The sequence below is a fragment of the Amphiura filiformis genome, chromosome 17 (assembly GCF_039555335.1).
Source record: "Amphiura filiformis chromosome 17, Afil_fr2py, whole genome shotgun sequence".
Taxonomy (NCBI): Eukaryota; Metazoa; Echinodermata; class Ophiuroidea; order Amphilepidida; family Amphiuridae; genus Amphiura; species Amphiura filiformis.
Genome location: NC_092644.1, coordinates 32,978,036 through 32,991,274, shown reverse-complemented (window position 1 = coordinate 32,991,274; position 13,239 = coordinate 32,978,036).

The window sequence follows — 13,239 nt, the reverse complement described above, 5'->3', positions numbered from 1 at the left end:
GTTTGGCATATATGATAGGAAATGAGGTACATCCTTGCGGTACCTCATTTCTTATCATAAATAATTAACCGCTTGTCTTGGATCACAGAAATTTCAGTGTAGTAATTGGATTCCTTGCCCCTATAATATACGTAACTTTTGTTACCAATGTGTTATTAGTTTTTGAGAAAAATGCAAAAATAGACACAAATTTATCGAGGGGTGTAGTACCCCCTTAAAGTTTTCATTTTGTTAAATTGTGTCACTGTAATATTAAGTAGTGACATGTCCTTGGAAACCATACATGTAGAGTGTGCATTTGAAATTGCTCTTCATGAGGTAACAAAAAAATGTGGGCCTGCATATTTTTGCACCTCAAGGAAGAAAAATTGGTACTTGCAATAATTATGTGAATACTTGGAGGAATTGGAGGAAGTAGTTAGTTATTGGTGTGGGGGTGTGTGTGTGTGTGGGGGGGGGGGGATTCAATTCAAGGGAGAGGGCAAAGATTTGGTTTGGTATGATAAATACAAAAGTTGATGGACAAGGATTTTTGAAAAAATTTATCCTCCTCCCATATGGGGCACGCGTAATTGATTATAAATAAGAGAAATGCAAACTTTTTTTTCTTTTTGACAGCCATGGTGTTACTGCCTGTGGTTTATTCATAGTTTCAAATACACACAATAAAAAATGGTTGATATTTTTTATCAAACAACACACACAAACAATTAAACAAAAAACAAACACAAAAAGCAGCATAACAAAATTTAGTCAACAACTACCAAGAAGTTGTACATTGTAGCAACCTTAAAATAAATACAATTATAAAATAAAAGCCCACTTATTATAATGAAGAGGGAGTTTTTCAATGCAATGTGATATTCAGTCTCTCTTTGAATTGTAAGGAATGATTTTAAACCACTTAAATTGGGTTTTTATCCTGGAATTTGCATCTGTAAATGGAACATTTGGTACATAAATTATGTAAGTTAAAAAGAAATTACTGGTAATACCAAAGATTTAAATTGAAAGACATCCCCTGTCTGTAAATAAAAAAATATTTTGTATACAATGTATCATCCCAAAGTGGAATAACTAAATCACATTCACAAAAACTTGAAATGCAAACTTTGATTTTGTGCTTGTAGTTAGTTATTTTATTAATATTGGTAATTTGCTATTATAGCATGAACAGTTCAGATGCAAAAATGCAATATACACCATTTTCAAACTTTTTGCAATAAGGCCGCCAACATCTGCTATATGTTTCTAACTTTAAAGTTAACACTCTGTTTAGTGTAGGGCCTAGGCTATGAGTTTGCTCATAAATTTAATATTTTATGTTAATTTTGATAATTGGTTATGAAAGATATAAGAAAATGTGTTTTCCAAAAATTAGAATGCATAACCTGAATTTAATTTTGGTACAAATCTTCAGACTTGATTGTCACAGCATACGAAAAACGCCATAAAAATGCATGTTTTTGGCCCTTATTTCCAAAAATTGGTCAAATATTAGAATTGGACTTTTATTGCCAATTAGGATTTAGATATGTTTCATTTGGCAAAACAGGGTACCGTATTCATTCTAATAAGAAACCCAGAGCGCTTAACAAAGTCATTTTGGGTGGGGGCTTATTTCTTTACCTGGTTTACTTAATTTTGTTGTTAGGGGCGTTTATTAGAGACAAATTTATGGATGTTATAAATGGGTCCTGATCCTGAAATGTTCTAGTAGCTTTTCTGATGTAGAAAATGTATTGGAAGTTTACACAGGACTTCTAGTCCTCCAGCTATTTCACTGTATCAACGTCTATCCATCACGTCAACATTGATGGTACCCTTTAGCAAATTGAAAATACCCTGGGTGGGCGCATATTGGGGTATGGGCACTTATTGGAATGACTACAGAATTTGTTTTTATTCCATAAAGTAAGTACTGTGATTTTATGGAATACAGTATACATGTAGTAGTTGTAATGTACAAATCACCGTCTACAGCACATACTGTTGTATCTCAAAAGGCTGCCTTGTGTGATTTTGATTGTCATTTTTGAATTTCATATTGTTAATTTTAAATTTCAACATGCTTCTTTCTTTTATAAATAAACATGAGATTGTGTTTTTATCATGATAATACATGTTCCTCAATATCTCATCACAATTAGGTAACAATAATAACAAAATTACACAAGGCAGCCTTTATATGATGCAGACGAAATGTTAATGTTTTACCATATTGTGCCACTTTAGCAATCAAATATAGATGTCAACTGCTCAGTGCCAGAAGTGGGTAAGTGAAATAGCTGCCATGTGGGTAAGTGTAATAGCTGCCATGTGTAGCTTTCATGTTTCGATGAGTGCAATATATACTGTATTAATATTTGAACTATAACCTACAATATACTGTGTGTAAAACTGCCAAATGTTTACAGGGCAGCTATTGCACTAACCCACTTCTGGTACTGAGCAGTCATGTTTGTTGTTTTTTAATGTTTTAATTAGTATGTAATGTATGTGTATGTAAAATTAATAAATTATTGATCAACAAGTTTGCCTCACAATTTTTGCATTTATTTAACAAGTGTACATGGTGGAAGTGTACATTATATTATAATTGTTTTGCCCTGCAAATTGGAAGCCCCAAACTAACTTATAAAACTTATGAGCATAAGTAAGATCCGGGGATGGGGGGGTTGATAAATCAATACAATCACCCCCCAATGTTGACGCCTGTAGGTTTCTGACCAAATTACCCTCATGTTTGGCCATTTTAGCGGCCCAAAAGTGCAATATTTTGCGCGCTTCACACACATTTATTCCACTTTTGCACAATATTTTATCAGTTAAGTTACAAAATGGCAAAATTTTTCGTGTGCTTTTGTACCATAATCTTATTTTGTCGCCAAAAGGTGCTGGATTCACTATACTTCAAGAACTTTTTCCAACCATACCCCCCCCCCCCCAAATGTCAAAAAGAAATCCACGCCACTGCATATGAATGGGACATTTGCCCGCTTATTTTTATATGCCATAAAATTATAATTGCATGACTCTAAAATCTGCACCAAATATTATTTGATCCCCATTGTCTTGCCAAATGATCCCCCATTTTGGCTTTTGGCTTCCTGGGGGGGGGCACTCAGCTACATTGGTGTACACATGCGTGAACCAAAAAACGCGTAAAATGAGGTCTTTTTTTATCGACGAACGCGTAACGCACGTTCTGTGTTTGGGGAAAAAGGCGTTTTTTTGTAACCAGCAAAACGTGTTGCGGCAAGTTTTTTTTAAAAATTTGATGCATTTATACACAGGTGGGGAAATTTTTTTTTTTTTTTTTAGTGTTGGTGGGGAAAGTTTTTTTTTTTGCTCATGTAGTGGGTGAAGTTTTTTTTCAAAAACTTCCTACCCCCACCCTGAGAATCTAGTGGTGCGTCCCTAAGGGGGTAAATTTTCGGAAATTCTAGGAAATAAGTAGTACCAGATGGTACTTAAAGTTATTGTACTACTACAATGTACTAGCTTTTTTTTTTATATCTATGATACAAATTCCAGGGTATGATTTTTTTTCAAAAGGAGGATTGATGATTACTGTGTATGAAAGCTATTTGGAAGTTCATAGTTTGATATATTGCTTTCTATTTGAAATAAATTCTTACCTGATGAATTTTAAAAGAATGTGTACATTGTAATTCCTTTTTTAGCCATTGTGACCCTCTCCATTAAAGTGTATTGTTGATATTAATAAAAAAAACCTGCTAAGGGGTCCAATTTTGAACCTGTTTAGGGGGTACTTTTTTGGGGAAAGCACGCTAAAAACCTGTTAAGGGGGTGATTTTGAAAAACAGGGTAGAACCTGTTTAGGGGGTGTTTTTAAAACCGTTGTTCACACATGTGTACACATAGCTGAGTGCCCCCCCCTGGGGTTTGGCTTGCACTGCTCCTGGTTTTCATGTACATGTACTAGGCCAATAATTTTGAAGCTTTTTGAGCTGTGGAGCAGTGGCATAGCCAGCATTTTTACAGAGGGTGGGCAAAATAAAAGGGGGGGGGGGCAAGGCAACTTTTCAAGGGGGGCAAACTTTGACGAAAATGGGCTAAAAAGGGGGCGGTCAGCAACCCCAATATTTTGCCAGGGGGATGGTCCATACAATCGCCCCCCCCCCCCCAATGTTGATGCTCTACATATGGAAAACTTTTGCCCTGATTTGTGCATTAATAGCTATTTGTTTGCAACACTCAGTGTGTGTGTGACCTTTTTGTACACGACGACCTAATTGCACGGCTCATGAGCACTGCTCAGATAAGTGGACCATTCCACTTTACCAAATGGGTTCTAAACATTAGCGTAACAGAGTGAGTTAGGCCTATAGCAGGAAGTATAGCGTCGACAAACACATCCCGTGATCGTAAAGTGTTGTGGCCCGAATCATGGGTCAAATAATCGAAAAAAAATCGCCCAATTTTTCTCTTTACCATTGGTTTCTATGGGACAGTAAACTATCGGAAGTCGCGGGAGACAATGTTGAAAAGTCGTCCAAATTTTTTCTTAACCATTGGGACAGGAAATTGTCAAAAGTCGCTGGGAAAATCTTCAAAAGTCACCCAATTGGGCTACCAAATCGCAGGTTTGGCAACCCTGGAGACACGTTCCTTGTGATTGGACAAGTTTTGCCCACCTCTTCCCATGAACCAATCACGAAGTGTGTTATATCACTGGAAAGAGAATATTATGTACATTTTGATTCCGTCCGACGACCTCACATTTGACAGATATTTTAATTTTGCTGATGAATTTAGCACTGGCAACCCGTAGAAAATCGTCAAAGACAGGCACTGTCCTCATTGAAGCTTGAAAAAAAATGACCAAACGAAATCAAAATTGCCCACGTACCGGTTCCCGTCATTGGATATAATCGAATTTAGGCTTATTTGAAAGAAGAAGTTTTATATTTTATGAAACCGTCCGACGATTATAAGAAATTTTATTTTAAAAGCCATCAAAAGCAAAAGTTTTGTCAAAAACGAAAAATGCGCCGACGGAATCCCGTGCTTAATGAACCAATTAGGCCTGTGTTGAGCAGATGCGCGCAAGTTTTGCATATGGAAAACGAGTCAATAGTTGCTTGTAATAATTCAAACTAAATAAAGAAAATAAAAGATAATTAATAATTAAAAGTCACCTCGTCCCTTTTTCAAAATCTTCAGCAGGAAACTATTAAATAATCAAGTGCGAAGGGCCTTATTAGTTATAGACAAAAGAACAGAATTTGATGAGATGATTATTTGGTGGTGTGTTAGTGGTGTGCGCCCTTATTTTATGAGGGAGCTGTTATACCACGGGCTTCTTTTAGCTGGCAGAATTTTGCAAAAATACAAAAAATATCAAAATAAAAATTAAATTTTGCAATCAAAATATCGGTTTTACTCAATGCAGCATGAAGTGAAGTGACACTGACGCATCATTATTAATATTGCAGAGGCTGCACTACCTGTTTACCTGGCTGTACTAGTCAGTATTACTACTACTAGCTAATTGTAAGTAATGAATTATTAATAATAATATAAGCTTACCTGCTATGCCAATCAATATATAGGTATGCTAGGTGAATTCAAATTTGCCATCAAACTGCATCATTTTATATATCAAATTAAAGCCATTGAGTAAACAAAGCCAAAACTGAAAACCTTTTTTTCATGACATAGCACTTTCCGTAGCAAAGTTACATCTTGTCAAAGATTGACTTTCATCAAACAATGTCAAAAAGATTCAGCTAGCAAAATTCCCCAAAAGCGGCATTTCGGGGTGTTTCTAGATCTTAATCTCATGATGATAGCAGCTTTTTTAATGGAACTGCTATCAAAATCCTCTAAAATTCCATGACTTATCACCATAAAAAATCATATATTTGGGTCAAGTGAAGTATAGAAAACATATTTATGTACCGGTAGGTTTCTTTCTTCGGCCAGTTGTTTTAAATTTCTATGTAAAAATGCATTGACATTGTCGGCGAATTTGGCTGACTAGCAAATGTGTTTGCCTGGCATACCTACAATATAAATGAAACAGCATTTTATATAGAGGCCTGTCGAGTGCAGATCCGTCGGAACACGCTTTTCAATATACCGTATTTCGTCAAATAGTCCCCCCCCCCTCAAATAAACGCCACCACCACTTTTTTCAAACAAAAAATAACAAAAATGCCGATATTTCCATGCTATCTTGTGTAGTAAGCTTACCAAGTTGCTCACATGGTTGATAAGGCCAATTACAATTGATTCTTAGTTTCCTGTTTCCCGCCCACGTCCAAAGTCGAGAATTGCAAAATATTTAATTATTTTATATATATTTTTTATTTTCTCTTTAAAAATAACTTTTAATGACTACCATTTGCTACTTTCTGACTTTGATCATATCATCTATAATGATGAATAAACATAGAACCTAATTGTACCATTACTTATGTATAAAATCAAACATAGTACCCGGTTGTAAAATAATTAAATGCATGCTCCTTGTCAAAATGGCTTGATGTAGGTTGCGACCACTTATTTTAAAATAAAGAAAATAAAAGATAATTAATAATTAATAATTAAAAGTCGCCTCATCCCTGGTTTTCAACCATGAAACAGGAAACTAAGAATTAATTGTGAAGGGCCTAATAGCGTCAATAAATGGCGAAAATCTGCATCCGAAACCCGGAAGTGAATTAGGGGTTCATTCATATATTTTCATGACTAAACGGTTGTTTATGCCCGAGGGGCCGCTAGGCCTCATCGTGACATCATCCAAGCAGCAAATTAAGTTCATTTCCCGTTGAAAAAGCGTTATCCGACGGATCTGCAGTTGTCGCTCATTCTGTTTAAATTCGTGAGAAGTTGTACGGCTTCAATTGACTTGCTTTTGGTGTATAGTTGATAGAGAAATCTATCTACTATCCATGACGACACGATAGTTACTGTGTGGATAGAAGATAGAGGGTGCTAGTATAACACGTTCAGTCATCATATCGTCTTCAGTTTTAAAACAATGTTCATTTATTAAATAGATGGTCCAATTTGGCTACAAGTTAGCTTGGCTAACATTTATCTTAGCTGAAGTGTTTGCTTACTTTTAACCGGAAACACAGGCCCTGAAGTACAAATTCAGACCATAAATATGAGTCTGTTTTTAAATTCTGCAACCTTGCTTGTTGTTTTGACGACTGTCAACTGCGTCGCTGATTAAAGATTTGAGAAAATCCAGTGCTGGGCAAATCAATCCATCTCCCGATTTGCAAAGGTTGACTTGTCATTGCAAACTGACCAGTGATACCCTTCCGGTTCTTGAACATCTTGGCGTATTTTGGGGGGCTTTGGGGGGGCTTTGGGCGCCAGCCCCGGGTAAAAAGCAGAGGCGGCCAAAATGAAGGCGGCAGAAGAAGAAGGCGGCAAAAACAGGGCGGCAAAAAGCGAAAGGCGGCAAAAAGAATTAGTAAATAAAAAGGGCGGACAAATTTGATAAAGCATAAAAAATTATGAAAAAATGGGTACTATACTACATCACAATGTGCTGAATTTAGGGCGTAACCCTTTTTTTTTTCTTTTTTTTTTGCTCTTCACTTTTCAAACGACCGAAAAAAATAATTGGGTCAACCTTTTCGGCCTGTAGAGGAAGGGCGGCAAAATTGAATTTTCTTCAGCCCCCCGGGTTTGGGCGGCCACGGTACGCCACTGTTGAACATGTGAGCCCAGCACTACACGTGACTGTTGATCACTATTACAATGGGGACTGTGTAATGTCTGACGATCACGCCAGGAAATTTGACACAAAATGACGTTTTTAGTAAGTACAATCATGATGAATTGATGAAGGTATATAGCGCATGTCTCACTAATATGTCAAGAACAATATCCTCATATTTTTGAGATAATAATTAACTTGAGGAAGAAGTTTTTATTCATAATCATATGCATGGCATTGTGCCCTCGAATTAAGGATCTGAAGGGGCACAGCAACTTTTTTAGGGCAAGTTGATAATTGCTTTGGATTTTCACTGAAAAGGCAAGGCAGCACAGCAGTTTGTAATATCAAGAGGGCATCATGGCAACTGTTGAAAATTTGAGAAGGGCACCAAGGCAATTTCTCAAAAGTGAAGAAAACACACACAAACATAGATAGATGATTTTATAATGAAGGGCTGGGGCACTGACGGCTACTTCATTAGAGGGCACGGCAAGTGACTGCCTTGGGTAAAGGACATATTTTGAGGGCATTACGGCAGTGGGGATGGGCACCCACGGCAAAATGTCATGGGTGCCGTGCAAGGCTTTAATATATAAAACCAGGCAGTCACCCAGGCATTTTTTACCCCATGGTTGTCAAATTTTGGCTCCTGGTGTGTCCAATATTTGACACTACAAACTATAGGACCAGGAGTCATCTTTGGGACCAGAAGCTCATTTTAGCTCCTGTTCCAGGCATACTTAATAGGCCTGGTGCCGTGGGTTAATTCGAGGGCTGGTGCCCTGCATGGCAATGATGTACATGTGCCAAACAAGGTATGTGAGATAATGTGACATATGAGAACAAACTTGCACCTTCCAACTTTAGTATCACACGCGCTATGCATGTTCATTCTAAAGTTTGAATTTTTGAACATGTGTATCTATATAGGCACTTTAAATACGCTTATGCGTGAGTGGCTCGTAAAAATGTTGCCAAGAAGTAAGCAAAATTTGATCCGATTAAACAAGACACTGAAATGGCCAAATATCGCCCAAGGCCAATAGGCATGCAGTTGAGCAAAGGTAATTTATTCTATTCATTCTTCACACATGTCACAATAGCAATTGGTAATCTGATAATAGGTTGGGCGAGACGTTTATTTTAAATGTTTATGTTTGCGGAGCTGATTTTTGTCATTTTTGTCTCGCCTGAATGTTCAGGGAGAGACTTAGTAATCACTATGGTGTGTGTGTGCGTGTGTGTGTGTGTGTGTGGATGTGTGTGCACTTGTTTCATGCTGAAATTGGGGATACACACAAGGATTCGTACCAATCAATTGGGGACATACGGTGAAATGGGGATATCCCCAATTCTCTAATGGTCATAATATGTTAAAATTTGATGTAAAAATGCATTTTTGAAAATCTGGGGTGATTTGAGGTACATACCCAGTTTGCATGGTTTTATCCCAATCTGCCACACACATGTGTGTAAGATGCTTTAACAATGCAGTTTACACACAGTTTAGGTGACATCCCCATATCAACAGACAAAAACCACACTGTTGTGGCGTCCCCATTTGCACAGTCAAAAATCAAGCTGAGTGTGTCCCCATTTCCACAGAAAAAAAATAACTGATGTGATCTCCCCATTTCCACTGACAAAATATAATAAGCCAACCCAATTTGATGTCCCCATTTCCATGGACAAAAGTGAACCTAATGTGGCCAGCAGCTCATTTGACTTGTGCATATTTTTCAACTTCAACGTAAGTAACTTCCCAGCAAACACAAAACGTTTTCGACATCATTCGCAAAAGGATATAAAAGGTTGTCAGAAAACGTTTAAATGTCGGGTTATATAAAGGGTATATTAAGAGTATAAAACGTTTTCATAACCTTAAAAAAACATTTTTTGATAATCTACTGCTCAGCAAACATAAAGGGTATAAAAATGTTTTAATAACATTCCAAAAACATTCTTGAAAACTTGATACAAAACATTCTAAACAGAATGTTATTTTGGGAGTTGAAAAAATATTTTGCGAAAAATGTTTGCCCAAAATATTTGCAATAACGTTTTAAAAGCGTTTTCATGACCTTTATATAACCCGACATTTAAATGTTATTTTAAAAGGTTTTAAAAAAATCATTTTAAGAACATTTCTGTGTTTGCTGGGTTCAAATATTTTAACATAATGTAAAAGTATTGACAAAATATTTGGCAAAAATGTTTGCAAAAATAGTTTAAAATAACATTTTTGAAAACATTTAAAAAAATATTGTTGTAGTGTGTTTTCATACAAAACGTTTTAAAATGTTATCATGACCTTTATATAACCCGACATTTTAATGTTATTAAAACGTTTTTACCTAAACCAAAAGCCAAAATATAAGTTATTTAAAACGTTTTTAAAACGTTTTTGTGTTTGCTGGGTTGCAACTTAATTTTGCATGGTTATAAGCTGAAATTGACAAGTATGTAGCCTACAGAAATTTGTCAACAATTCATTACTTGTTGATATCTATTCAGAATTTCATATCAGCAATGTGGAATATCAGAGTACTGTTTTGATTTCATGCTGTTTTCTTCATTAACGAGTTTATATTCGGGGTTTATATTATTTATAGGGGCCTAGATTTTCAATTTGTGATGTTCATACTCATAGTAAATCACATGCTAGGGTGTGAGTTCTATTCATTTGACAATGGTATCTAATAGGCCCCTTCTACTGGTTTATGGCCACTGTATTATAAACAGTAAAACTAGAATGGTATGTATAATGGGTAGAAAGTAAAAAATAATGGCACCGTGAGGTTGTTGTATGAAAAAGACCAGCACGGAAATTCATCCTTCAAAAACTGTGTTTTGTATATGGTGTCATAGCTGTCATGTAAAAAATAATATGCCCAATTTTCTTCCCCATATGGTCAGGAGTGTTACATGCTAGCGTGAAAAGAGGTACTTGTATTTGAAATATGCACTGTAAAAAATGTACAAGTTAAAAAGTTTTGCATGGGTTTTCATGGCATTTTCTGAAATGTTTGCTATTATTAAGTACCACATTCTTTCAAATTAGTCACTTAATAGTCTACTTATGAAAATATAAAGACTACATGGTGCGCAAAATAAATGTTCCAAAACTCACTTGTCGCAAGAACACTCTTTGTAATTTTGACCACTTTGTCACACTTTGGTGCCATTATTTCTGATTATATCCATAATTTATGTACACTTGTTTCATGCTGTAAATGGGGATACACACAAGGATCCTTACCAGTCAATTGGGGAAATACCGCGAAATGGGGATATTCCCGTTGACCTTAACTTTGATGTTGATTTGGTTTTGTCAGGATAAGGCCTACTATGTTGACCTAGGCTACCTTAGCCTGGTCCTAGGCCTGCTGATTTGTAATTGTAGTACGTCATCCCCAGTTTGGTACTAACATTTCTTTGTGTACCAGTATAGGCCAATATCTATCATCTCATATAACACGGGACATCGTTACTGGATAGGGAAGATTATTATTGTTAAAACAACATCTTTATAAATTCTTATGCTCATACAGCACACAAGGGAAAATGGGTGACAAACTTAACACTTTATTCACATCGATCAAGACCTTGCACAATCCCTAAACTGGCATTTACCAATGTCCTGTTCCATTTTGCATGGTGTGTGAACTGTTTATTAAACCAGAGAAGATGAGAAAATACAGAAACTATAATTATACCACTCCAATTCCAAATTGATACCTTGTACTGGAGTCTGTAGAGAAGAATCTTTTATGAGAACAGCTGCTGAAAATTGGGCCCATACTTAGGTTTCAATTGTGACATTCTGTTATCAAAAGAAGATCGAATGGGAATATCCTTATTTTTGCGGTATTATTTTTCCCCAATTGACTGGTAAGAATCCTTGTGTGTATCCCCAATTGCAGCATGAAATAAGTGTCTGTGAGAGCGACACTGTGCCACACCTTTGTGCCCAATTTGCAATACTTCCCCAGTTGACTGGTAAGAAACCTTTTGTGTATCCCCAATTTCAGCATGAAATAAGTGTCTGATTGCCACATCCCCATGTAACAAAAAGAAATGAAGATATCCCTATTTCACGGTACTTCCCCAATTGAATCCTTGTATCTATCCTGAATGAAATAAGTGTCTGTGATTTTGACATTCTGCCACACCTTCATGTTATAAAAAAGAGGAATGGGGTATATCCTTATTTTGCGGCATTTCCCCAATTGACTGGTAAGAATCCTTGTGTGTATCCCCAATTGCAGCATTTAGGAACTATAAGCATACACTTAACACTTTATTAAATGATACGTGAAGAAACCCAGGTATTCGTAGGTAACATGATAGATTTAACAATATCTATATTGAGTTTAGAGGTTCAAATTTTGCTATTATGTTAATGAATGAATAAAATGGTAATTATTGAATGAATCCGTATATGGGTAATACTATTGTCCAAGGGTACCGCTTAAGGCAGTCTGCAGACTCCACATGTTACATATAATATTTTATGTATAATACTTTTCGTGACGTCAAAAAGTATTACACGTCGAATGAGAAGTATGTACCGGGAAAATATATATTTTGTTATATTGGGTGTTGCTTAATTAATTCATAAGGAGTTGCTCAATTTCTAAGAGTGGTAAATTTAGTGAGTGTTCTTACACGCATAATGATGAACACCTTTTGATGTCTTCTTGCATAATATTTTAACTGTACAGTAGGCTTATACTTCAATTACTAATTTTAAAACAAACAAACCAAAAAAACGGATAATTTACTACATTAATTTTATAGACATCCCACATAATAATACGGTAATAAAATTGCTTTGATTTTATTCATGTTATCAATAATCATGAATAGTTTGGTACGGTATTTAGAGGCCTACGCTGGAATAAAAAAAAGCCGGATGACACAACACTTCACAACGCCACTCTACTTACGGGTAAAACAATAAATTAATAAGAGTTGCAGAACTGGTTACAACATAAACACGTTGGGTTATGAATTTGCAACACTTTGTGCATGTTGATATCGGTGATATTACATGTAATGTTGGAGTATGTTCTATTTATCATCCCAAAATAGGCCTACATTAAAACATGAATAATGTTAATCATATGCAACGCCTCTTATATGGGTACTAATGATCCCACAATTAATACAACTTTAATAAAACTATAATAAAATAATAATTTTAATACATATAATTAACAACCATAATAAAATTAATAGAACTACAATTAGTATAGGCCTACTAATAAACGCGTTGAACGTTTAAAAAGTATGACCCGTCTTTTTTTATTGTAATGTATACAAAAAGAAGCTTGGAGATCATACTGCAAGAAAATCCAAAAGTCGCCGTAACGTGATTCTGAGGTATGCCAGCCTCAAGCTGACCAATAGCGAGCTTTATCCAGGTCTGGTAATTGAACCATGTTTGATTAGAACTTTCTTGCAAATGACCACTATGAAGAAGTGACCAGCAAGATAGGTTGACTTGCGTTGATCTGTTTGAATCCACA